Source organism: Falco rusticolus, chromosome 1 (assembly GCF_015220075.1).
Source record: "Falco rusticolus isolate bFalRus1 chromosome 1, bFalRus1.pri, whole genome shotgun sequence".
Lineage (NCBI taxonomy): Eukaryota > Metazoa > Chordata > Aves > Falconiformes > Falconidae > Falco > Falco rusticolus.
Genome location: NC_051187.1, coordinates 70,114,119 through 70,137,034, shown reverse-complemented (window position 1 = coordinate 70,137,034; position 22,916 = coordinate 70,114,119). Strand labels below are relative to the sequence as shown.

General features: G+C 40.9%; 1 protein-coding gene across 4 annotated transcripts in view; it reads left to right on the top strand.

The window, feature by feature from the left end:
• The window catches only part of GABRB1 (gamma-aminobutyric acid type A receptor subunit beta1), a 140,898-nt gene that overhangs the window by 51,431 nt on the left and 66,551 nt on the right, over positions 1–22,916 (top strand). The window lies entirely within an intron of this gene.

Below are 22,916 nucleotides of genomic sequence, written 5' to 3'. Positions count from 1 at the left end.
GACCTGGAGTTCAGGACCCCACTCCCCATTCACCCGGCCACTGCCAGAGCCTTCCTCTGCAACTGACCCAGACTGAATTAATTTACTTGGAAATTAACTGGTTCTTCTGTGAATGACTGGGACAATGCTCAGCATTCCCAGCCCTGCTTGCTCATGGTTAGCAAGGTTAGCTTGTCCCTGACTTACCTAGCATGCATCGCTTAGTACACAGTAGGGTCCTGCTTCTTCTATCCTGTCCATGTAAGGCTGACATGTCACATCTTCTGGGTTTTTTTTCAGGTCTTTCTTCTTTTTTTCATCCCATTCCCCAACAAAGTTTCATCTTATAAAATAAATCCTTATCATTAGTCTCCTAGTCTATGAGTTTTCAGTATTGAATATAAGCCCACTTCTACTAACCCAGCATTCAGCATGATCATTGTGATATTCTGATACCCTATGATGTTGGAAGTGGCTCCTTACTTTAATATCAGCTGCAAATTTCATTGACACATTTTGATTTTTTTGTGCCAGAGGAAAATAAAAGAGAAAATAAGAATTAGTCCCAAATCTCATCCTTGAGGTTTTCCACCTGTAATCTCCCTTGGCATGTTTCTTCTCTGTTCAGCACACACTACTGGCACATCTTTTCTCCAGTATCTTAACCATTCTACTCTTTGTGCTGGTTTTGTCTGGGGAAGAGTTTATTTTCAGAGTAGCTAGCAGGAGGATATGGTTTTGACTTGTGCTGGAAACGGTGTGGATAACACAGGGATGTTTTTGTTACAGCTGAGTGGTGCTTACACAGAGCCAAGGGCTTTTTCTACCTCTCACCCCGGCCCAGCAGCAAGCAGGCTGTGGGGGCCCAAGGAGTTGGGAGAGGACACAGCCGGGACAGCTGACCAAAGGGACATTCCATACCATATGATGTCATTGCTGAGCAATAAAACCAGGGGGAAGGTTGGCCAGGGGGCTGCTAGCCAGGGACTAGCTGGGCATCAGCGGCTTGGTGGTAAGCAATTGTTTTAATTTGCATCACTTGTCTTTCTTAGGTTGTATGTCTCTCTGTTATTTCCTTTATAATTGCAAGTTATTATTATTTAATTTTACTTCAGTTATTGAACTTTTTATCTCAACCCACAAGTTTTCTCACTTTTACTCTTCCAGTTCTTCTTCCCCCATCCTGCAGGGCTTGCAAGGGGGGAAGTGAGCGAGCAGCTTTGTGGTGCTTAGTTGTCAGCTGGAGTTAAACCATGACACTATTCTTGTACTCATTTCCATCTTCTCTAATTTAAATGGCACAATCAAAAATGTTGTACTGACCTTCAGATAGTTGAGATCCACAACATTTCTTTTATCTGGAAAACCAGTAATCAGAGAATAAACAAGAAGTGACATGATCTACAATTGCTGAGCACGTGTTGCATTTTTTCCCATCACCAGCTGTTTCTACTTTTGTCCCATGTGGTCTTAAAAAAAAAAACAAAAACAATCAACCAACCAATCAAAAATAAAATTAATATTATTCTTAAGGTTCCTCCAAGCTAAACAAAACCCTCCAGTACAAAAAGAGGTTAGACATTACTTATCTCGGGACTCCAATACAAATGAAGCTTAACCTGAAACAATGCATCCTTTTAAACATCCTCAATCTAAAAGTCAAGTGATAGCAGCAGCACCTGCTGCCTCCTAATTCATATACCAAAACAAAAATAAAACAACAAACCCATGGTAAGTATGTACTAGCTGCCTGTGAAACAGTTGACTTAGTTATAAAGTTCAAAGACTTGCTATCTGGAGAAAATTCTACATCTAATATTTAATAGATTCAGGAAAAAAAACCCCACAATTATGATGAGTTACTCAATGGGAAAAGGTTACTTACAGTAAAATATTATGTAAGTTTTCAATTTCCTCAAAGACTCAAAAAATTAATGTCATAAAATAAAACCATCATATATCAAATGGAAAAATGCGGTGTGCTATTGACAGCTATAATGTAGAAAACTAATTATGAATGGGATTTGCTTAAAAATTCTAATTAGTTCTCCACTTCATTAAGAAAAAATATCTAGAGAATAGCTATTATAGGATAGTGAGCCCTTCAAGATTAGCAAGTAGGGCCATTCTGAAAATGCAGTAAAACCCCCACATTGTCACATTTTAAGTTATAAATCACTTGATCTATACTAGTTACTGTACTCAGGTCTGAAATTCAATTCTTGGGGAACTCTACGCCTTTTTTTCTCATCCATTAAGCATAGATACAACCCTGTACAATCATGTATTGATCTGAAGTACAGCATGGTCCAGGTTAAATATTCCCCACCCAAATTAACTCCTATGCCTGAGCCACAGACAAGAGAGATATTTGCCAGCATAAGCAGCATTCATTCAGTTTTTTCCATTAGGCTTGGCCCTGAGCAGAGTCCCCAGTACTGCTCTAACAATGCTCAGGCATCTATGTTCCCCTGAGTAGCTTCCATTTCAGTGAGAACACTGGGATCCTGAAATCAGGCACAAGATTAAGTGAATTACCGATCATGGCAGCACTAGTATAAATCAACATAGGTCCCAGCCCTGCAGAGATCTGGCAGATGAAAACAACTGAAAACCAAGCACAAAGCTGCGTTCCAATTTCAGTTCCATAAGAAACTTAAGCCCAAATCCAACTGCATACACAAGCAACCCTGTTGAAGTTGATTTGCACACTTGATGTTATGCAGTGGCTGGGTGTCTCAGGAAATCTCCCCACATGGTTCTGATCTTGGGTTGGTAATTTGGCTTATGGGCAGATACCAGTGAGAACTGTGGTAGGTAAGCAATTTTCTGACATCTGTAAGCAATTGGAATGAAATTAGTTACTAATTGGGGTGAGAGACCTCAGTATGGGAAATACCAACCACCTGGGCCATGAAGTCATCTGCTGTATGTACATAGCTCTCATAATACCTAAAAAGGGCCTGTGGTGATACCTTGGTAATGTTTGCAGCTGCAAAGAAACCAAGTTTCAGTTCTTGTTTTGACTGACAGTGGACACAGACTGCTAACCAGGTGGTAATTAAATCTTAGGTTTCTGACTTTATCAGCCAAACACTGCTTTGAGCTGTGTTTTAACTACTGCGTATTCTTTCACTTCTTATGTAAGCAATCCATGTATAATAGCAGACCACTGTCTTGCAAGCAAAGCGTTGCAATGGAATTATCTAAAACTGTCAATGTCTGTTTTAACACTTATAAACATGATCCCAAATGTCTGGGTGTGTGTCAAATATATTTTCCTACAAGCGGCGAGACTTAAATCTTGGACTCTTTGCTAGAACTGGTGCTGTAACCATAGTGATTTCCTTTCAGTCGCTAGACTTTGACTTGCTATGAAATGGAGAAGGAAAAGGTTTGGGGAGAGATTAAACATGCAATATTTTGTTCATTCAATATTGAACTGACGCCTACTGCTGAACATTGGTGCTGTAGAAAATAAGTATATTTATGACAAGCAATCTTTGCTATCAGAATTTGAAGAAGGAGTACAGCTAAAAACTGACTAAAACCAAGATTAAAGAATGGGGTTTGTTCCTGTAAATACAAAAAAAAGGGAGAAATTAAAGCACTGTTCCCACACAGAACACTTACCTTACACCGAACAGATTCCCCGTCACAGAAAAGCTTTTCCCAAACATCAAGTTGGTGATATAGGAGAGGGTATATGATAAAAACCAAGTGCTGGGCAGGGACTCAGCTTTCTTAGCTGCCACCTGAGATGAAACATAAATCAGAAAAGTATTATACATGTCACAAAACCATGGCAGCTACTGTTACAGCAGGCAGTGTACAATACTTGACTAAGCCTATTGAATTTCATTTTGCTCATTCATTACCAAGCCTTTCTCCCCTTCTGCCCCCTATACATTCTCAGTAAGATTACATATGCTGAATTAACTACATCCATGTTTCTTGCAGAAACTATAGAGCTCTCTCATCTGCAGCTATTTCACTGCTCGATACACACTACACAGACATTTGTTTGCCTGTTTTATCATGTCTGTAATCCAGGAGAGACCCAAGAGTTAACATTCATCTGGCTGCCTTAGAACAACAGGGCTGTCATACTGCCTAAGACTTGAGGTCTGTTTAGAGTCCTGTCTCCAGTGATGACCAACATCAAGTACTACATAAAAAGATAAAGAATCCTTCAGCATATAGAAGGGGAATAATCTCTCCACAGTGTTATTTTCATTGTGACCCACAGCAGGGAAGTTATTTTATCCTGAACCATGCTAATTTATATTCCTCCCAAGATTTATTTACAACACATTTTTCAAAGCCTGTTTTAACAAGTGCAAATTAGGTGTCAGATTCACTTCTATCATTAAAAATAGCAAACTGAAAAGCATACCAGGGAAGTAATTGATTTTACTCAAATTACGAGAAATTATGGGAGATGTCTCCCTGAGAACACTGGTGACTACTGGATACCCATGTCTAGTTTTGCGCTCTAGGTTTCAGAGTAGGTGGGAAAGGAGGCAGGACTATCTATAGCTGATGATTTGCTAACACAAATTGTTAGAGCAAGTTGTTCAAGTCCCAGAGTCACTATCTAATTTTCTATCCTGTTCTGGAGAAAATAGACTGTTGCATTTGGCAAGTTCACTGTAGGGTATGTAAGAAAGCCAATCTGGTGAAAGGAATGATATACTAGGGTGAGAGTTAGCAAAGAGAGGCAGGGTTGTCCCTAGTTGTTTCCTAAACACCATTTTCCTCTCCATTCATTAGCTTTATGATTATTGTCTGGGAAGAGTCAGTCTGCAGGGAACAGATGTTCGTATTATCCTAAGACACCTAGAGATGTTATAATCAGCTGAAAGCAAGCAGGAAGATAAATTATTTGATAGTTAGGTTAATTTATTACTATATTCTAACAGATACAAAAAACATTCCTGCTATAAGTAAATGAAAAACTAAACATCCACTCAGATACATCAGATCCATCTGGAAAGTCCTGTGACTAGCCAGAATATTTATCTCTAAGCATTCAATGTCTACTGATGCAAACCCACTAATTCTGTAACTATTTAATCAAGTTTTATGCGATTGGTTAAGGCAAATAACAGGCAATATATGGAAAAGGTTCATTGCACTAAAGCTGCACTTGACTATATCTATACCATATAATGAGGAACCTTAAGTGAAGCCATTTGCCATATCACTTCAAAGTTTATGGTGCTGCAGCATCGCTTACCTGTTCACCTGTAAGGGCCTTATCTCTCATTAGAAGTCACCAAGCAGAGCCATCTTACCAAACTAAAGAATATGAGACTCACTGCCGTCACCACAAAGAAGAAAAACCTCCCCATCATGTGCATCGTTGCTCACATTGTGAAAGATGGCATGACTTAGTCACCTCTCCCATACACCAAAACTGCCAAACAGCTGGTCTCCTGGCCCAGTTCAGCTTCTTACTATCATCCCCTCCTTGCCACAGGCCATCTCTGCAGGTGGCAGGAAGAGAAGAGCTACATCTATCCCATAATTTACTCCTCTGCCAAGAGTGCTGCTTCACTGACATAGATTTCCATTCATGTCCCCAAAACACTTCATTTATCAGTAGTATTTTAAAAAAAGCCAAGCCTTCCGGATCTCTACACTTCATATGCCTCTGACACCAGCGCCTTTGGCTCTGTTATGAGTTAAACCAGTCATACAAAAAGACGTAGTTGGGCAAACATTACGTTTTAGCCTTAAACAATAGTGGCATGGACCTAGGCTTCACATAGTTTGGCCAGCTATATGTGGAACTTTTTCTGGCTGAAGACAAGTGGATTTCAGTGGGAAATGAGTCTTTCTATTCAGAAGAGGCATCAAGAAAAAAAAAAAAAAAAAGAAAAAAAAAAAAAAACAAACCAGAAAAGCAGCCATATTTGGAGGAGGAATAAATGCACAGACACAATTTGAAATGCTGGTTTTGCTCCTGAAAACATGCTGAATTTCCATTCCTCTATAGTATGGAAATTGTCTAATTTGCAAAGCAGTGAAAACTTACCAGTTACAAGCAGATGTTTGCTTGTCTTTAAACGGAAAGAATTCATGAGAACTTTTAGCTGACATAGTTAAGGCACTGCAATGACTCCAGAAATTAAAGCCCCAGAATAAAAATTGCCTGGCCAAAAGCCTGTGGGTTTAGGATCCCTCAGCCCTCAACAGCCCCTCTAGCCTGTATCATGTCAATTGCAATAAATTAAGGACACACCAAACCTATGCCTTCTGTGTCAGTGATCATCACGTATGGGTACATGTGAGATGTTTTAACTTCACCCTTCATACTGTGACACAGCTGTCCCTAAAAATCACCAAGAAAAGTGAAGCTATGTGCAAGAGGACTGCTACAGGTACTTCTGCTGACATCTCAGCATGGACCAAGAAAACAAATACTTCAGAAGGCAGTGGGGGGACATGACAAAACCAAAACAAAAAAACTTCAGCCAACCAACACCACACTCCTCTCAGCAAGGCTTCCAGTCTGCCTGTCTCAGAGGTCAACATGCACCCTCAGTAAATTTGCCGATGACAGGAAGCTGGGCGGGAGTGTTGATCTGCTGGAGGGCAGGAAGGCTCTGCAGAGGGAGTTGGACAGGCTGGGCTGATGGGCCAAGGCCAGTGTATGAGGTTCAACAAGGCTCCGTGCCGGGTCCTGCACTCGGGTCACAACAACGCCCATAAAGCTACAGGCTTGGTGAAGAGCGGCTGGAAAGCTGCCTGGAGGGAAAGGACCTGGGGGTGCTGGTTGACAGCCAGCTGAGTTTGAGCAGTCAGTGTGCCGAGAGGGCCAAGAAGGCCAGGAGCATCCTGGCTTGTATCCAAAATAATGTGGCCAGCAGGACAAGGGAAGTGTCTGTCCCCCTGCACTTGGCACTGGTGAGGCCGCACCTCGAACACTGTGTTGGTTTTGGGCCCCTCACTGCAAGAGGGGTGTAGAGGTGCTGGAGCGTGTCCAGAGATGGGCAATGAGGCTGGTGAAGGGTCTGGAGCACAAGTCTTACGAGGAGCGGCTGAGGGAACTGGGGGTGTTTAGCCTGGAGAAGAGGAGAGTCAGGGGCAACCTGGTTGCTCTCTACATCTACCAGAAAGGCAGCTGTAGGCAGGTGGATGTAGGTTTTTTCTCCCAGGTAATAAGCAACAAGACAAGAGGAAACAGCCTGAAGTTGTGCCAGGGGAGATTTAGATTGGGTATTAGGAAAAAATTATTTACTGAAAGGGTTGTCAAGCACTGGAACAGGCTGCCCAGGGAAGTGGTGGAATCACCATCCCTGGAGGTGTTTAAAAAGCATGTGGATGCAGTCGGTGCTTAGGGACATGGTTTAGTGATAGACTTAGTGGTCCTGGGTTAACAGTTGGACTGGATCTTAAAGGTCTTTTCCAACCTAAATGATTCTATGGACAAGCTTTACAACAGTGCCTCAACATTCAGTAGCAGGCTGTAGCAAGCAAGGAAAAGCTAAAGGGTCAGACTGGCTTTCTTTGCTTTTTCAAACATTTTGGATGCTTCCCCCCCAGGTTATTAATCAAGAGCAAACAAAGGCAAGGTAATACTGGAAGTGCTGACTGGCTGCTGAGCTCCTGCATTTTTAATGCAGTGAAAACACTAGTAAACTTACACAGCAATGTAAGGTAACAGGAAGGCCACTAGATGCCAATCCGTAGACATAGGGTGCCACAGTCATTTGACAAGTGTTGGTGCAGCCCTGGCAATAGATCTGAGCTTCTTCTGTTGCTCTGACCTGAAGCTGTAGAACAGTTTTACACAGCTTATAAACCTGGTCTCTGCTGTAGCCCTATGCATGGCACCACACTGCTAACTCCTTCTGGTTCATCCTGGCCTCCTCCAAATAGCAAACATGAAAAATGCAGTGGTGTTTGCCTTGGTTGAGAGCCATGGTAGGTGTGCTCTGTGGTCTTTCACAAGTCCTTAAGTTTTTCTTGTCTCATTTTTTGGGCTCTAAAACCTACTACAGAATTGGAGTTTCAGAGCTGCTCTGAGCTGCCCTGCAGAGATGTTCTGCCTTCCTCCATCACTCCTAGCTTTCCTGCCCCAGCATTAGTGCTTGGATAGCCGTGGTGGGGATAGGATCGGGGAATTTATCTAGATAAAAAACCACCACACCAAAATAGTAATGACAGCATTCATTTCTAACCTGGACCGATTCCCTTTGCTTCCTATAGTAGTGGTTGTCTTGGACTTCAGTGAGGCAAAAGCTTTCTGAAACTTCACTCTCAGAGATTTTATTACCCATAACCATTAAATAAAACTGATTTTTGGGTTTCCTTTATTTGTCATTTGCAAGAATACACCTTCCCAGATTTTCAGTATATTGATGCCAATCCCAAGTTTCTGCACTAATCTACTCAGTTCTCTAAATAATTACTATTCCCATGTTCTCTCTAGTTACACATTTTCAGGAAAGAGAACCTGCACTTCATATCCCATTCAGTACTCAGGAGTTTTATGCACATGCCTTCAAACTGACTGATGAGTTATTATTTTCTATTGCTTGGTTATTTCACTGCTAAAATGCCTACTATAAAATGTTTTGAAAAGTGGATTCCCATGAAACTGTCAATAGCACTGGATTTGTAGGGGTTTAATCAGATTATTCATATTAAATTGGCCAACTCAATTAGTTATCCAATTGGTTATGCTATTAGTAAGATAAAAATAAAACAAGGCCCTTTATAATAAACACTGAAAATACCCTGGTTTCTGCTCTGAGGATTTAGTGTCAATGATAGATGCATCTAAAGGCAAACTGATTCCCTGCAAAAGCCAAAAGCAAGTTTTCCACAGAAAATTTGCATCAATGTTGTAAACTCATCAACTATGTTGTTAGATTATCATGTAAGCAGCTTAATATTTAAATTATGCAGTCCATGAAAAATCACGTGGGGAAGCATTTTCTTAAGCTGCCTTATGTAGAAGCATCCCAGATGCAAAGCTGGTATTTACAGCATGCTTGGTTTGTGGTGACCACAAGATGACAGAGTTCAGGAACTCAGAAAACCAGGAAGAATCCACCCCATCATGCAGGAAGGCCAGAATTTCAGCAGAAGGCCTGCCTGCCAGCCTAAGACAGGAGCTTGTTGAACTAAAACACCGAAGAGAGCCTGCAGAAGGAAACAAGGCAACAGAACTGGCAAGGAGACCCACAGCAAATAATTACTTGTTGTTGAACAGGCTGGGAAGGTGAAGAGAGAGTGGAGCTGTGCCTTGGGATGGGTCAGGGGTCATCCAGGAGTTTATGGATCAAGATTGGCAGCCTGACCAACATGGGTGCTGTTGTAGTGGGTATCTACTACAGACCTCCTGACCAGGAGGAAAATGTAGATAAGGCCTTCTTCCAGCAGCTGGAAGAAGCCTCATTTTCACAGGTCCCGATCCTCACGGGAGACTAACTACCCTGCTATCTGCCTGAAGGACAATAAAGCAGGGCTCAGGTAATCTAGAAGACTTCTTCAACACACTGATGACCACTCCCTGGCACAGGTAACTGAGGAGCTAACAAGAAAATATGTTCTGCTGGACCTCACAGTTACAAGAAGGAAGAACTTGTCAGAAATGCGAAAGTCAGAGGCAGCCTTAGCTGCAGTCACTGCAAGATGGTGGAGTTTAGGATCCTTAGAGGAGGGAAAAGGGCAAAAAGCAGGACCACAGCCCTGGATTTTAGGAGAGTAGCTAAGGCTGCGTCTGATTTTCATTCCTCAGGCAAGCTCTTCCTCAACCTCTAGAAGTCCCTTCCAAGAAGTCCATGGCTCTTTGATTCTGTGAAGCACAGAAGTATTGCTTCAAAGTCCAGATGGACCTGAAAGTAGGAGACAGAGTAACAAGAAGGTGGTAGGTACATTAATCGCAAAAAGGTGAGAGACAATGTGATCAGAACTTTCAAGACTGCTGCCTGCCTATGTAAAAAACGTGTGTGATCAGAGATCTCTAATGATAGGAAAGGTGGCAAACATTATACCCGTCTATAAGAAAGGCAAGAAAGGGGGCCCGCAGAGCTACAAGTCTCACCTCAGTCCTTAGAAAAATCATGGAGCATGTTCTTAGGAATACATTTCAAAGCATATGAAGGGCAAAGTGGTAGGGAGGCAGTCCTGAAGGACACAGTACTCCAGGAAGGCTGGATATTCTTCAAGAAGGAAATCTTAAAGGTGCAGGAGGAGGCCATCTATGCATGTACTGAAAGACAAGGTAGTGGGAAAGGTGACTGGCCTGGCTGAACAGAGAGTTTGGCTGGAACTTGGAGGGGGGGGGGGGGGCGGGAAAAGTGTTTATGATGTTTGGAAGAAGGGGCAGGCAACTCAGGAGGGCTACAAAGATGTGAGATTATGCAGGGAGAAAATTAGAAGGTCCAAAGCCCAACTAGAACTTAATTGGGATACTGCCATAAAAGACGATAAAAAAATGTTACATTAGTGACAAAAGAGAATCTCCATCTTTTATTGGATGCAGGGGGGGAAACATAGTGACAAAGAATGTAGGAAGAGTTGAGGTACTTAATGCCTTCGTTACTTCAGCCTTGAATAGTAAGACCAGTTGTATTCCAGGTACCCAGCCCCCTGAGCTGGAAGACAGGGATGGGGAGCAGAATGAAGCCCCCATAATCCAAGGGGAAATGGTCACTGACCTGCTACACCACTCACACACAGGTCTATGGGGCTGGATGGGATCCACCCAAGGGAACTGAGGGAACAGGTGGAAGTGCTCACTAAGCAACTTTGAATCATTTATCAGCAGTTCTGGCTAGCCAGGGAGGTCCCAGCTGACGGAGATTAGCAAATGTGAAACCCATCCATCAGAAGGGCTGAAAGGAGGATCTGGGGAACTACAGGCCTGTCAGTCTGACTGCGGTGCCAGGGGCGGTTATGGAGCAGATCATCTCAAGGGCCATCAGGCAGCACATGCAGCACAACCAGGGCATCAGGCCCAGCCAGCATGGGTCTATGAAAGGCAGGTTCTGCTTGACTAACCTGATCTCCTCCTATGACAAGGTGACCTGCTTAGTGGATGAGGGAAGGGCTGTAGATGTTGTCTACCTGGACTTTAGTAAAGCCTTTGACACTATTTCTCCCAGCATTCTGGAGAAGCTGGCTGCTCATGGCTTGTTCTGTTTAATATCATTGTCAACAATCTGGACAAGGGGATCAACTGCACTGTCAGTAAATTTGCAGATGACAGCTAGCTGGGCGGGAGTGTTGATCTGCTGGAGGGCAGGAAGGCTCTGCAGAGGGAGCTGGACAGGCTGGATGTGGTGCTTAGGGACATGGTTTGGTGGTGGGCTTGGCAGCACCAAGTGAATGGTTGCACTGGATGATCTTAAAGGTCTTTTCCAACCTAAACAGTTCTATGATTCTATGATAGGGGATGTGATAAATCCAGTCAATGCCACGTTCCTTGGCCCACATGTTTATGAGGTTGTTTTGGAAATGAGTCCTGTTGTCCAATTCTTTCAGGGGTGCCATGTTGCCATAAAACTTGCTTTTCAAGGCCCAAGATAGTATCCTGGGTATTTTCATGGGTCACAGGCTATGTTTCCAACCATCCAGTAGTTGCTTGCACCATTTTAAGCACATGGTGCTTGCCATGGGAGGTTTGTAGCAGTTTGATATGATCAATCTTTAGGCTTTCCCATGTTGATTTCAGCCATCATCCTCTATACCAAAAAGGCTTTAGCCACTTAGCTTGTTTGATTGTGGTGCACGTTTGACATTCATGGATAACCTGTGCAATGGCATCAATAGTCAGTCAAGTCTACTGCTTGATTGTGAGCACAGTTGTGTGTTGCATCCCTTCCTAAATGTCCTGATGTGTCATGGACCCATCAAGCTCATAAATAGCTCAGTCTTATGTTCCCAGACCAGATCCACCTGAGCCACTTAAAGCCCAGCAGCTTAGTCCACCAGGTTATTTTTTCAGTGTTCTTAAGTGGCACAACTCTCGGGTATGTGAGCATCTATGTGACATACTTTTATAGCCAGCTTCTCTACCTGAGCAGCAATATTTTGCCATAATTGAGCAGCCCAGATGTGTTTACCTCTGTGCTGCCAGTTGGTCTGCTTCTATTGCCATGGCCAACCCCACAGAGCATTTGCCACCATCCATGAGTCAGTCTAGAGACAAGGTACTGGCCATTTTTCTTGTTCAGCAGTATCAGAAGCCAGCTGGATGGCTTTCACCTCTGCAAACAGACTGAATTCCCCTTGTCCTGCAGCAGTTTCTGTGACTTGTCATGTATGACTCCACGCAGTATCTTTCCACCTTCAATTTTTTCCCACATTACAACAGGATCCATCTATAAACAGGACATACTGCTTTTCATTTACTGGTAGTTTATTATATAGAGAGGCCTTTTCAGCATGAATCACCTCGCCTGGTGGGACTCCAAAGTTTCAGCCCTCGGGGTAGTCCACAATCACTTCCAGGATTCCCAGGCAGTTGGAGTTTCCTAATCGAGCTCATTTCCTTATCAGTGCAACCTACTTACTCCATGTGGCATCTGTTGCATGATGCATGGAGAGGACCTTCCCTTTGAACACCCAGCCAAGCACAGGCCATCGAGGTGCCAAAAGGAGCTGTATTTCAGTCCCAACTACTTCTGGAGCAGCTCAAATTCCTCATATGCCGCTAATATTTCTTTTTCAGTCAGTGTCTTTTCAAGCCTCAATGTTTCTATGATAATTAGTCAACACATATCTACCACAGGAAAATCATACTTGATGATCAATCTGACTGCCCTCTGCAACATAGAGGCTGTCTGCGTGGATGAGAGGAGAGCAACTGATGCAATATACCTTGATTTTAGTCAGGCTTTTGACATCTCCCACAGCATTCATATTTGGAAGATGAGGAATGATGTGCTGGACAAATGGGCTGTTAGATGAGTTGAAAATTAGCTATCTGGAGTGCCAGGGCTCAAAATGTGGTTATTAATGGCTTGAGGTTGAGGCAGCAGCTAGCAACAAGGAAAACAGTCAACACTGGAGCAAACACTGTTCAACATCTTCATAAACGGCACAGAGTGCATCCTTAGCAAGTACATGGATGGCTCTACATTAGGGAGAGTGGCTGACAATCAACGGCAGAGCTTTATTTCAATGACCTTAAGAAACAAGAGGATTCAACTAACAAGAAACTCAGATATCAGCAAGAACTGGAACAGGCTGGAAACTGACTGGTTAACTAGCAGCTGAATACAAGCTACTGAGTTCACTTTCATCATACGTAAACCGCAGACTAAGCTACAATGGGGTTTGGTCAGCACAGAGGGAAGTTACTACCCTCCTACATTCTGTAAGGGTAAGGCTGCACTTACAACGGGGTGCCCCATTTCTTTCCTTCCCGGGTTCAGGAGGTGTACTGAGTAACTTTAAATGGTCCAGTAGAGAGCTATCAACATGGCCAGGGCCTAGAGCACATAACCTGTAAGACAGGGGAGCTTGCCTCGCTTAGTCTGGCAAAGAGAAGAGCCAGGGCAACGCCTCATGGCAGCCTACAACTGCCTGAGGGGAGAATGACAGTCAAACCATGCTCAGTAGTGGCAGATGGTATAATGAAGGGCAAAAACTACTGATTGCACCCTGGGAGGTTCAGGGTGGATGTCAGGAAAGACTTTCACTCCAGAAAGGCAGTGCAACACTGGAAGAGGCTGCTCAGGGAGGTGGTGGAATTTCCATCCTTGAAGGTCTTCAAGGTTTGCTAGAGAAAGTGATTCCTGACCTGAGACAGGGTTGGTGACTGTCCTGCTTCAAACAGGAGATTGGACTAGTAGAAACTCCCAGAGGACCTTCCAACCAGCATGTCAATAGTTTTTATCATACTATGACAGTATTGCTAATACCCTTAGTGTTATCAGCTCCAAGTTCAAAATACTTCCACTTTGAGAGACATTATAAAGCAATAATGTCATAATGCTCTTCTCTTCCCAGTTTCCAGGTACAGCACAAAATGTTACAATCCTTCATTTGAATGTATCAGGGAGACAACCTGACCTTTTGATTTATGGGTTAGCATTCCGTAAAACAGCCAGGATGCCAACCACATATGGGAAAAGTCTTTCCAGCCACATAACAGTCTTCATTATCATCACCATTTTATGCAACACAATTCAAGCATAAACATAATGAACAATGAAACAAAGTAGTCCTGAGCAATTTAGAGGAGGAAAAGAAAATGTAAAACAACAAAAACAAAAACAAAACACCCACAAGAAAACCCAACCAACCAACCAAAAAAAGAAAAAAGCACAAAACCTCAAAACAATAGTTATATACAAAGCAAAAAAGCAAGCAAGCAACCAAACCAAAAAAACCCCAAACACTCCACAGACAAAAAACCCAGTTACAGTATATACAAGTGTAAAGGTCTGGCAGCTAAATGATTACTGTTTCTATTCCAGGTAGAGCCACTGACTCCCTGCATATCACTTTGACCTCCATCTGCTTCTCTCAAAATGAAAGAAAATTGATACCATAGAATGACCACTGAGAACGAGGCAGGAGGAATCAAAATGTTTCAATCACCAGACCCACAGAAATAGAAATACTCCTACCTAATCTGTATAGGGGTAAATTAGTGAAAAAATATATTACATATGTATGTATGTTAAAGCATTAAAAAAATATAATAAAAATCAGTAGCTATTGTTACAAAGTTAGCCCACCCTCGTATTAAGATATATGTAACTTGCTTCCTACATTGTTCAGCATCTGCTGAAGCCAAGGAGTCTGGGCATGGTTTGCCATCTTCACTACTGATTTCTAACTCATAAGCTTTGCTTATCATAAGCCCCTGCACAACACAGAATGAAGGGTTGTGGGGCTTTTTCTTTTTACTGTACATGCTCAGCTAGTACACCCTGTGACTCCATTTTTACATTGCTGACATTCTTGTGCTTGTGTTCTCTTCAACTTTCTGTCCAGTGCTTATAAGATTTCTGATACTTTTATTGCTTATACAATAGCATTCAAGACAAAATTTAGACCTCTCCTATCTGCTCCTAAGCTAGCAAGCATTTCAGCTTCATCTGCATCAAGGAATTCTTCTGAGCTCTTAGCACCATGTTGTCCTCCTTAGACATTCAGTGCACTTCTTAATGGTCTCATAGTTCACCCCTGCTGAGCTAGGTGGAAATCACAAAGGGAAAAAAAAATAATCAAGTGCTTCAGAAACAACATTGTTAGAAAAAAGGCTGCTTTCCAATTATCTTGCTTATAGGCAGCAGGGGAAGTGTGGTCTAATTAGTTCTCCGCTATTCCACAATGTTTTGCCTTTACAGGAACTTTAAAGTGCTGCATCCTTCCAATGTATTTATCTCATAGTTTGCTTTACTCCTCACATCACATTCCAATTTTTAGACCCTCAGAGCTGATCATGCCCACCTCATTTGGATTGTCCTCTGGTCAGCAAAGAGCCATCTCCACGTAGCCCAAAGAAGAACATGGGAAGTACAGTTTCCTCCCAAATGCCCAGTCCCACCCCCATGTATTGGTGCTTCCAGTCCAAGCTGGCTGAAATGTTTTAGAACATCAGTTAAAGCTTGAAATTTCTTTTCCTTGTACTGCTTGCTCCACCTGCTTTGCGGAGAGGATGAGGAGAGCACCACGCAGGCACAATATCACAGTCCTCAAATGTCATCCCACCATTCCCTTTCATACCTTCATATGAACAGGCAAGTTTTTGAACAATTCGCACAAGTACCACCCAAGAACATCCTCAACTTCATCACAAAGCAGCATATAACACCTAGAACACCTTTTCACTGTAGTTGCTAATATCTAGACTTGAACAGTAACTGGAGTCCCCAGATACAGACAGACAGGTATGGACCACCTGGACAAGTTGACTTTGGTTGGGGGTTTTTTGGCAAAAAATTGCTTTCAGCTGCCTCTCAGAGACAAATGTCCAAGAGAAAACATGTTTGTCTCAGTGCTGTCTACATTTGCTTTTAAAAGATATATCTAGACATGGATCAACATATGGTGGCTGCGGGCTACTTGACAGTAAGAAGCTTTTCTGTTCCTTTGTTTTCCTTTCAATTGTTCTGTATTCAACCCCAGGTGTTCTCCCTGGAGCCAAAATATAAAGGACACTTATTTGCTGCCTGTGAACGTATATGCACACATTGAATACAATTATTCTATATGCCAATACACTTGTATTTGTTTACTCCATCATTCATTACAATGCCATCTTGCTTAAGCACACATAACTCCTCTGCCATTTTTTTGCCATTCTCCACCTCTTCCCTCAAGCATCATTATGGCAGTATTACCCTCTGTATAGAAAAGATTACCAGCTTCAAAAGCAAAATAGAATAGCAGGGGAATAGATATAATTACTTGTTTCCTACAGGTACTAAAAGCAGTTTTCAGGGAATATGAATCAGCACGGACATGTTCTGATTCTTATGTTGGCAGTTAGTATAGCCACTTAAGACAGACATAGTATTAGCTTGCACTGTAAGCAATGTTGTACTGGTGCATCTCATTGCTACACTCCCCACCCACCCCCGGCCCCAGACAGCGAGTTATGTGGCTGGAAGTTTGAAGTGTAGCTGGGAATGCTATAGTGGTTTTCAAGCTTTCTTAAAGGAGATTCCAGCATTCAGTGATGGTAACAAATCTGTAAGCTTACCTTACCTGCTACCTTACTTTCCTGCTACGTTTAGCTAAGTGCACTTCTAATCAAAGCAATCTATACTAATATTTAGCAACATGATCTCTCTTCCTGTACAAAGAAGTGACACATTCAGGCCTCCAGGTTAGCGAAGCTCAAATAAGAGAAAAGAAGCAGAGGGCAAGGCAGTGGGATATTGATCCAAAGTACAGAAGTCCTTGCTTTCTTCTCCCTGAGAGGCAAAGTAGAACACACAAGATAAAATTGGGATTTTACCCTCCTCTATGTTAAATAACGCCAAGCCAATGGAACACAAGTATCATAACAACCCATTTAAATGCTAGAAGCAGTAATAAATGCTTCTGCTAAGTATTATTATGAAAACACTGAAGGAAATGCAACAAAATATTTAAGTCTGCTGTTGTAACTGAGAAACGTTTTGCCTTTTGGTTTGCTTTTTCAGTAATGATTGAAGACATTGGATGTATATCTAATCCCATTGCAGTTACAGGGACTTCTGTCTTGACTGCAAAGAGTAATATTGGATCCCAATACAGTAATGATGAGTGCCTTCATTTCCAACATGCCTCTTATAATGAGTCTAATCTTGTTCCTGGCTGTGCTTTGAGCAATAAAGAGCATCATCATAACAGCTATGCTGACTCCTGCCAGATCTCTGTGTCTTTCTACAAGACACAACTGTGATGCCACATACTTAATTGTGAAGTTATAAATGCCAACAAGGTTTATGAAACATTCTCTGGAGAATTGTCAGCAGATTTGAAAAACAAGAATTAAACGCACTTCACTAGCAACTAGAGCTACCAACTGGATCAAACAAAATAACAATACCTTGCACAACTTTTTCTCCTACAGAAATCTCACATCTACAAATGATTTCAAATTTTCTGACAGAAAACATTTCTGCAAAACTGAAGCTTGCTGTGGGAAAATTCTGATCCTGTTATAAAACCAAACAGCTTCTCTCAGGAAAATAGAAGTCTTTTATTCTATTGTCCTGAAGTCAATGGAGCTTCCCATCTTGCCTGTACACTGACAGAGGTGTAGTTCACAAGAACCACGGCTTCCTGTGAACCAGGCCAGTGCACTGAATAATTTGAGTATGTGCTCCTTCCCCCCTGCTCCCACTACTTTTGGATGCATATGCTGCATCTGTCTTCATTGAAAACAAAACCAAAAGTACCACTGAACTATGTCCTTTAGAAAGGAAGGTAAATGCAATTGATCCACTAATGTGCACATCCTTAAGTCCCTGGCTTCCTTGCCTGGCTGGACTGCAGACTTAATAAAGATATAGCTGCCCTGACAATTTTAGAGAAGAGCATGAGCAGAACCAGTATTTTCTTTCTCCATAATTTCAGTTAAAATGTTTCCCCCTGGTTTCTGTGCAGTATCTGGAATTGAGCACCAAGCATATATGGGAAATTTTACAGGATTTGGAAAAAAAAACAAACAACCCAACAACAATAAAACCAAAAACGAAACAAGCAAAAAACACTTTAAAAAAAGAAACACCAAACCCCCACCTAAAAAAACACATCATCATTCACATTCTCTCATCTTAAAATAGTTCTTTTGTGGGTAAGGGTATAGATCTTCCCTAGGAGTTCCAAGATAGGACAGCTAACTGTTGCTAAACAAATGCTAACAGCTCCTTCTGATGTATTAGCATGCTTATAACGTGAATGATTATGCTTTTTTACTATTTACAAATCCAACACTTACCATTGTCTCAAAACTCTGCCCTTCCCATTCTTGTTGGTATCAGATAAACATAGAAAATAATTTTCTCCAATTAATAACAGCTTGCAGTCACAGCAGGATTTACATATATTGGTGTTCTGTATTTATGGCCTTATTGCAGTCAATATTAGTATTCTGATCATCACTGCATATTTAATTTTAAAATGCAGCTTCAATTATGCTTGTCTTGATTAAGTTATACTATATCTGAATTGCATTGCATCTAATTTTCTGTGATGCTGCCACATATTTGATTGTTGGATGGTTCCCAAGGATATAATTTAAATTTAAGATCATTTGGGTGTAAAGTAGGCATCCCACAACTATCAATATACACTGTTATCTATTAGAAGCAAGACACTGATGTGTTTCATTTATTTGTTTTGCTGCACAGTGCCTTCATGTGCAAACTCATCTAGAGATCTAATGATATTGAATTGACCTAGAACAGCTAAATAGTCACAAAATACTCTTCTGTTTACTAACTTTTGTTAAGAACTGTATCCATATTGTTAATTTTTAGCTGGTAAGTCTTTTGGAGTGTGCTTTGATATTTGGTCATTACTTAAACATATCTCAGTGTACTAAGCTGTTTTTCAATACTTGAAACTATAAAAGAACTTAGATTGGGGCCACCTTGGAAAGAGGAAAAACACAAAAGGTCTTTTAGATCACAGAGCTTAACATTGCAAGTTAAAATATTCCCTAGTTTCCCCTTAAACATGTATGTCTGGAAATTGTGAAAGACAAAGCAACTGCCAGCACAGCAGACACGTAAACTCATCTCTTACTACACCAGAGTCCATAATTCAACTGGTAAGAATGGTGAAGTACTAGCTCTGTGTCTCCCAGAAGGTTAGATTATAATAGAACAGTGTATTCCACATTATATTCTGCTGTGCTGAACTGGTAAACCACACTGGAAATTACCAGCAAGTCCAAATTATTGTTTTAATGCATCTCTACTGGTTTCAGGAGCTACAGATGTTTATCAGGAGAGAAAAATTCCATTATTGTCCTTGCATCATCTATACATATTGCACAAAAAAATTAGAAAACCAAAAAAGTAGAAATAAAAAGGAAACTTAGTATTGTATGGAAACTCCAATCCATTACTTACTGGAACTATCGACTGTTCTTTTAACTTCAAGTATAATATGCATCCGTGGTCCGTTCATTTTCTTTACTACAAGAAATTTATATTACCCAAGTGAACTGTGAAGCTTGGGGCCAGTATTTATTTATGAAGCTGCCTAAATTCAGATTAAGAAATCTGCCATTTTGAGTAAAATAGGCTAGTTTCTCTTGCTCACATTTTCATAGCATCTCTCTTATTTGTCTTAGCAAACTAATGCACCTTACTAAAACACTGTTTGATACACAGATTGACTTACATGCTATAGTACACATCTATACACGCTCACACATTTCAGTTTCATACAACGAAATAAGAAACTTGCATGATTACTAAGAAAGGAAAAAAAACCCATCTCATTTGACAAATCAGAATTCATCACAAAAAAATAAAAATAAAAATCAATACATGTCAGAACAAGTTTTTCATTGGTGCTCAGATATTTACTGCTAGGAAGGTTGACTATGCCCTGGAAAAGCAGGGAGTCACTTGTGGGAAGTGTAGAAAGCTCAAGTAAATCTACTGACATATCATGATTTTTCAGCTGCATTACAGCTTTTTCTTTTATTATAGGAAGTATAGTTAAGCAAAAAAAGTTCAGTCTGCTTCTAAAAAAAGTGAAATATTTTTTAAAACATTGTTTAAAAGAACAGTTATCTGCAGAAACAGAGCCTCTTTTAATTTTACATTGGGCCCTGCTTTTTTAACTCATGATTAAAAATTGTTAAATATAAAAGTTAAAATAACCTGATTTATTTTCATAGCTAGACTGACACTTGAGATCTTGGGAAGCTGTCATAAAAAGCTAAAAAAATTCTGCAGCCAGTTACCACTATAGTTATGAAGGATTCAGAAATTATTCATACACTCTAAAGCTTGAAACCACAAAACCCCCCGCAAGTTTTACAAGGTAGCAGGCAAGTAGTCATTAAATCCTCACTTCACTCACACTGCTGTGAAATATAAAAAAATAATACAAATCCTCCAAGATGCGGCTAGCTATATGGTTTGTCAGTATTTCATTCTGCACAATTAGACATGAGAAAGGTAAGGCTGTATTCCTTTAAAAATGCTAGAAAGTATATAACTATATAATTTGGGTTATCGTAGCTCAGGTATCACTTCCTTTCCATGAAAATAACCTTTAACTATGCTTTTTAAGATAAGAACTTACAGCAACAGGGACTCTTACAATCATGACGTATAACTCTCCATTTTTCTCATTAAAATATTGAATGAATAACACCCCCATGTTCTTGGGGAATGGAAGAAAATAGGTAATTCTGAGTTAAGAAACACTGAGGTTCCTTTAGGATGAACCTCAGCTTTTTTTTCCCCATTAGTGCTTGTTGGCTTGCCATGTACTTCTACATAGTATAGTACAATTGCAGGGCAGAGCATCACTCACTCTACCACAGGGTTACCAACAGAGGTATTCTGTGTATAGCACAGCTGGATGAAATAAAATTTCTAAAGCAGACTGTGATGCTAAAAATAGCAACTAATTTTCTTCCAGTAGCCACAGCAGAGAGAGAATTTCTTTTTCTTTCACTTCATCACATCCTTTAAGATCTCTTGTAGTTTATCTTGGCTATTTTTCTCTCTTGGTTGAGCTTTGAGAACCATCACATAGGCACCGCTTGCCTATGTTAGCTTGCAATTGTTAGCTTTTTTCCAGAACAGCATGACAGTTCTACAAAAGCAGCTTTAAGACCTAGTGAAAATAGAAAGGAAAGCAGGAAGGAAAAAAGATAATTATGTATAATTGGAATTTCTATTCCATCTGTGCTGCAGACTGCATGGCCTGTGCTGAGTCAGGCCGAAGATGTAGAGGATACCAAGTGAAGCACTGAGAATTTAACTTGTAAAAACCATGTATGAAGGCTTTTCTGCCTAAAGTTACTTGAAATAGAACAGGCTAGAAAACAGTTACAACATATGAAAACTTCAACAGAATAGTGATATTTATTTTATTTATTTTTTCTCATCCAATTCCCATCTGGTCTTTGGGTCTGTATATGTGTAAGAGAAACAAAGGGCAGGGACTTAACTTCTCTTTAGGTGTCTGCTTCTAATCCAACTCTATTCACATTGTACATGCAAAAATTTGCCTCCCTGAGGTTCATGCTTCTCCATACCGCTATTTACATTATAAATTACCTATTCAGTAGAGCACAGCATACACCCCACTGCATATACTTTATAGTTCAGAGCTTGACCAGCATGGTCTGAAAAGTGAAAGAAGCTGTCCTGATCTCCTCCTTGCTACCTGGGCCAGAAAAACAAAAAACTTATGCTTTCAGCATACCGCCTCTTGGCTCTGTTTGTGGGTAGCCATCATCTTGCAGGCCAGGAAAAGAGTATATCTATTAAATCCTTGCAAATCAATGCTCAAAATGGACGTAATTGTCCTATTGTATATGACCACTGATCAAGTCATGGCATTTCCTCTATACAAAACAAATACTACCATGCCCAGAGCCTGAAGAACAGTATTTTCATTGACTTCTTTTACTGATAAGTCTATAGTTTATAGGTCTGCTAGATGCAACATTTCAGAGAGAAAGTCTTTCTGAAAGGTATCAACACTGCTTTGGTTTCATGGCAATGATACAGTCTTAAGAAGCCACTGAAGATTAAGAGAACAGATCACATCAGACAGCTTTTATGCTCTCTGTTTCTTCAAAAATTAGAGTCCAGGCTAGGATTTGTGGGGCTGGCAGAGGTAAGACTTTCCCTCACATAAAAGAAAACCTTACCTCTGTCTGACCAATGTTTTCAACAATATCTATAATTTTGCTGCATTTCTACCATAAAAATATGTGACAAAATGACCTGCCACTTGAAAAGGTGGCTGGGGGAGGAGATGAGGAAAAGAAGACTAATAGTCCACGTACTGCTGTTCCAGTCCTCTTTTAAGAACTCCATCAGCTACAAAGTGCATGGGCTTTTCCACTTAAAAAATCTGACTACCTTTAAAATCAGGAATTCCCAGAAAGACAGACATGAGAGACTAAATCAGACCAGAAGCCTTTTAGAACAATTTCTTTTCAGACTAAGTGAAAGCTGAAGGACTGCATAAATGATATTTCACCTAAGCCACAATGTGATAGTCAAGAGAAAATGTTAATTTTCTATGCTGTAATATCTGATTGCCAAGGACAGAAAGACCTGCATTACTCAGGCTGAGGTGAGATCTGCCCAGCTAAGGTCATCATATCTGGCAACTCCAGCAGATACAGAACGGGAAGTTGTCAATTATACATTCTGAGGTTGTATTTGCTCTTTCTCAAGAGATTAGGGACTCTGGCCTTTCAGGATTATGGGGGAATCTTTCAGAATGAAGGGAGGGAATATGAAAAAAATGTCCTCAGT